This window comes from Chiloscyllium plagiosum, unplaced genomic scaffold (assembly GCF_037043375.1).
Source record: "Chiloscyllium plagiosum isolate Xiang-an unplaced genomic scaffold, Cpla_swu_hap1 HiC_scaffold_14, whole genome shotgun sequence".
Lineage (NCBI taxonomy): Eukaryota > Metazoa > Chordata > Chondrichthyes > Orectolobiformes > Hemiscylliidae > Chiloscyllium > Chiloscyllium plagiosum.
In genome coordinates, this window is record NW_028270152.1 from 112,514,345 (window position 1) to 112,519,473 (window position 5,129).

At 43.0% G+C, this 5,129-nt stretch overlaps 1 pseudogene; it reads left to right on the forward strand.

Annotated features, from left to right (window-relative positions):
• The first annotated feature begins 680 nt into the window (after nt 1–680).
• On the forward strand, nt 681–1,590 carry LOC148148142 (cyclic AMP-responsive element-binding protein 1 pseudogene; annotated as a pseudogene).
• The last annotated feature ends 3,539 nt before the right edge of the window (nt 1,591–5,129 follow it).

Here is a 5,129-nt window from a genome sequence, read left to right on the forward strand (position 1 = left end):
ACCTAACGGAAACAATTTCCAAGTGTCCACCCTTTCCAAGCCATGTATTATCTTGTAAGTTTCTATTAGATCTCCCTTAATCTTCTAAACTCCAATGAATACAATCCCAGGATCCTCAGCTATTCCTCATATGTTAGACCTACCATTCCAGGGATCATTCATGTGAATCGCCGCTGGACACGCTCTCGTGCCAGTATGCCCTTCCTGAGGTGTGGGGATCAAAACTGGACACAGTACTCCAAATGGGTCCTAACCAGAGCTTTTTAAAGTCCCAGTAGCACATCGCTGTTTTTATATTCCAACCCTCTTGAGATAAATGACAACATCGCATTCGCTTTCTTAATCACGGATTCAACCTGCATGTTTACCTTGAGAGAATCCTCGACTAGCACTCCCAGATCCCTTTGTACTTTGGCTTTATGAATTTTCTCACCGTTTAGAAAGTAGTCCATGTTTGTATTCATTTTTCCAAAGTGCAAGACCTCGCATTTGCTCACGTTGAATTCCATCAGCCATTTCCTGGACCACTCTCCCAAACTGTCTAGATCCTTCTTCAGCCTCCCCACTTCCTTAGTACTACTTGCCTGTCCACCTAACTTCGTATCATCAGCAAACTTCGTTGGAATGCCCCCATCCCTTCATCCAGATCATTAATATATCATGTGACCATGCAGGTAACCATGCCTGGGATCCAATCAACAACAAGTCCATCAGTAACTTTAGTGCAATTGCCGAATGGGCAGACTGTTCAAGTCCAAGTCGTTATCCAAGCAGCTCAGTCCTCAGTCACGCAATCCCCTCAAGTTCAGACTGCTCAGATTTCTACTATACTTTAAAATGAAGACTCCCAGGAATCTGTGGATAGCACGACTGACTCTCAGAAACGTAGAGAAATTCTATCGAGACGGCCTTCATACAGGAAAATCCTGAATGAAATTTCTTCTGATCCCCCCAGTGTGCCAAGAAATCGATGAGGAGAAATCAGAAGAAGAGACTGTCTCAACCATTACTACAACGATGATGCAGACAACCATCTATCAGATTAGCAGTGGACAATACATTGCTATGACACAGGGGGAAGCAATTCAGCTGGCCAACAATGGTACAGATTAAATGCAAGGACTCCACACATGAACAATGACCAATACAGCGACAGCCAAGGTTGGAGCAGCCATTATACAGTATGCACAGAGCCCTGATGGACCGCAAATCTTTGTGCCGGGCAGCCAAATGCTTGATCAAGGTGCTGCTGGAGATGTCCAAACCTATCAGATGTGTAGAACTCCTAACTCCACTGCTGACCAGGGAATGGTTATGGCATCTTCACCAGTCCTGCAAAGCCAGCCCCAGAATGCTGAAGAAACCACTCGTAAACGTGAGGTCCGCCTCATGAGAAACAGGGAAGCAGCTCGAGAGTACCATCGCAAGAAGACATAGTATGTGAAATGCTTGGAGAATTGGGTTGCTGTTCTGGAAAATCAAGTTGAAAGAGAAGTCGGACAAAGTGGCCAAAAACAGCATGAAAGTAGAACTGGGAAAATGTTAAAGGTCAACCGAAAGCCACAGGAGCTATTAAGAAAAGTAATATAGAACATGAGAAAAATAAACTAGCACAGATTACAAAGACAGAAAGGAAAAGTTTATATAAATATATATAACGAGAAAAGAATGGCTAAAGTAAATGTTGGTCCTTTGGAAAATGAGAAGAAGCATTTAGTTATGGGATATCACAGTGGAGGATACTAATATCTTTCCAGTAACTAGCAAAGAGACAAAGGTAGGTGAGGATTTGGAAACTATCATTATTACAGAACAGCTAGCTTTAGACTGTTTTGAGGTAATTGAGCTAACGATAGAATAGTCTCCTCACCTTGATGGAATGCATTCCAGGGTACTAAAAGAGATGCTAGGAAAAATAGCAAATTCACTGGCAGTAATTTTCCAAAATTCACTGGAGCCTGTGGCAGTCCCAGCAGACTGCAAAACAGCAAAAGTGATACCAATGTTTTTAAAAGGAGGTAGACAAAAAGTGGGGAATTATGTACCAGTTACTTTATTCTCTGTAGTGGAAAAGATGCTTGGGTCTATTATCAAGGAAGAAATAATAGAGAATCTCGATAGAAATTGTCCCATTGTACAGACACAGCATGAGGGGCAGGTCATGCTTGACCAATCTTTTTGAATTCTATGAAGACTTTTCAAGCAAGGTAGACAACGGGGACCCAGTGGATGCGGTGTACCTGGATTGCCAAAAGACCATCAACAAGGTGCTGTGCAAGAGGCTGTTGCATAATATAAGGGTGCATGGCGTTACTGGCAGAGTATTAGCATGGATAGAAGATTGGTTGACTAATAGGAAGCAAAGTGTGGGGATAAATGAGCATTATTCTGGCTGGCAATCATTGACAATTAGTGTGCCTCAGGGATCGGTGTTGTGACTGCAATTATTTACAACTGATACAGATGATTTCGAGTTGGAACCACATGTAGGGTGTCAACGTTTGCATGTGACACTAAGATGATTAGCGGAACAAAGTGAGCGGAGGACTGTGAAACTTTGCAGAGGAACATTTCAACATGGAGTGAGTGGGTAATGGTCTGAAAAATGAAATAGAATGTTTGTAAATATAAAGTTTATACTCTTTGGTTGTAGTAACATTAAAAAAAATCACTTGAATGTTAAAAAGTTGCATTATTTGCTCTGCAGAGTGACCTAAGCATCCTTCTACATGAAGGTTGGTCACCAGATACAATAATCAGTTCAGAAAGCAAATGGAATTTTGTCCTTCATTGCTGAAGGGATTGTGTTTAAAAGCAGAGGTTTTGTTTCAGCTGTATTTGGGTGTTGGCGTACTGCATGTAGTTTTTGTCTCCTTACTTGAGAAAGGATGTACTGGCACAAGAGGGGGTGCAGAGGAGGTTAACTAGGTTGATTCCAGAGTTGACAGGTTCGGCTTAACAGAGACTGAGTAGATTGGGATTATATTCATTGGAATTCAGAAGAATGAAAACATATAAAATAATGAATGGAATGGATAAAATAGAAGTAGAGAGCTGTTTCCATTGGCAGGTGAAGCTAGGACAAGAGGGCATCACCGCAAGACTAGAGGCAGCAAATTTAAGACTGAATTGACAAGGAACTCCTTGACCTCTATGGAATTCACTGCCCAGGGAAGTAGTTGGTGCTCGTTCAGAAAACGTTTTTAAAACTAGGTTAGATTTTTAAAAATGTAATTAATTAATGAACACGGCGAGAACGTGGGTAAATGGTTCTGTGTCCACGAAATGATCAGCCATGATCTTATTGAATGACAGAGCAGGCTCGAAGGGCAGGACGGCCTTCTACTGTTCCTAGATCTTAGGTTATACATCCCCCCCCTCATTCGTGACTTGGAGGTGTTGGTGTTGGATTGGGATGGACAAAAGTAAAATTCACAGAACACCAGGCTATTGGTCAACAGGATTATTTGGAAGCACTAGGTTTGCTGCTTCTTCATCAGGGGGTTTTGAGATGCTGTTGTCATTTCTGTAACTCATGAACAGCAACAAAAGCCACGAAGCAATCCGCATGCTCCAGCCAACAATGCGCCCCGGGTGATTGATGTCAGCGGCGGACCAATGGAAAGGCAGGGACAGAGCTGGAGGACCTGGCGCACAGTTGGGCCTCCGACCAATGAGGGTGAATGAGGGGCGGGACTAGACTAGACCACTTGATCATCCTCGCGGTCTGTTCGGGATGTGTGGATGGAGAGCTGTTGGTAAAGATAGAAATAAACAGCAGAAAGCGGGAGGGAAATGGTGTCGGTATGGGTTGAGAGGGTTTACAGACATTTGGTGCACATCAAAAATACAAATTTGAAACTCAGTCCCGTTTTTGCAGTAAACGGGAAAATGCCTCATCCAGCGATTGATTCGAGTAAGCACCACCATCTTTATTCGGGGCAACGATTCACTGGACCCGTGCAGCCGCCAGCTTTGTTGGGGGCAAAGTTCAGCGGGACGCATGTGCAGTCCTCTCTGGTAGGGAGTCACAGGGCAGGATTTGCACAGAGCATATTCACACCCAGAGAAATGGATTTTTTTTTCTGGATTTGTTTTTTCATTCATTTAAATGATTTGGATGTGAATAGAGGCGGTACAGTTAGTAAGTTTGCAGGTGACACCAAAATTGGAGGTATTGTGGACAGTGATAAAGGGTATCTCAAAGTACAATGGGATATTGATCGAATGGAACAATGGGCTGGGGAGTGGCAGATAGAGTTTAATTTAGGTAAATGTGAGGTGCTGCATTTTAGAAAAGCAAATCAGAGCAGGACTCACACACTGAATTGTAACATCTTGGAAAATCTTGTGAACAAAGAGACCTTGGAATGTAGGTTCATATTTCCTTGAAAGTAGAGTTGCAGGTAGATACGACAGTGAAGAAGGCATTTGGTATGCTTCCCCTTATTGGTCAGAGCATTGGGTAAAGGAGCTGGACAGGTCATTGGTTAGGTCACTTTTGGAATATTATGTGTAGTTCTGGTCTCCCTCCCATCAGAAGGAGGCACTGAAACTTGAAAGGTTTGAGAATAGATTTTCAAGGATGTTGCCAGTGTTGGAGGATATGAGTTGCGGGGAGAGGCATAATAGGCTGGGGCCATTTTCCCTGCAGTGTCATAGGCTGAGGTGTGATGTTATAGAGGCTTATAAAAATCGTGAGGGACATTGATAGCGTAAGTAGACAAGGGTTGGTAGACCCCAGAACTAGAGGATATAGGTTTAGGGTGGGGTGGGAAATTCAAAAGGAGCCTAAAGGGCAACTAAAATTGTAACATTTCAAAGGCATTTGAATAGGAAGGGTTCAGAGGGATGTTGGCCAAGTGCTGGAAAATGGGAATACATTAGGTTAGAATATCTGGTTGGCAAAGATGGGTTGGACCAAAAAGTCTATTTCTGTGCTAGACATCTGACTGTGGGATCATAAAAGTGAACATTGCTCTGATTCATCTCTGGGCTCCTTGATGTCCACTTGTTTGTTATCTAGCTTTCTCAGTCTCTCGTGTGTATTTTTGCTCTGTGTAGTATTTTACTATTCCGTTCACAGTCCTCTTTGTAAATGAATTGTCCACTGCTGCCTGGCTCCTGAC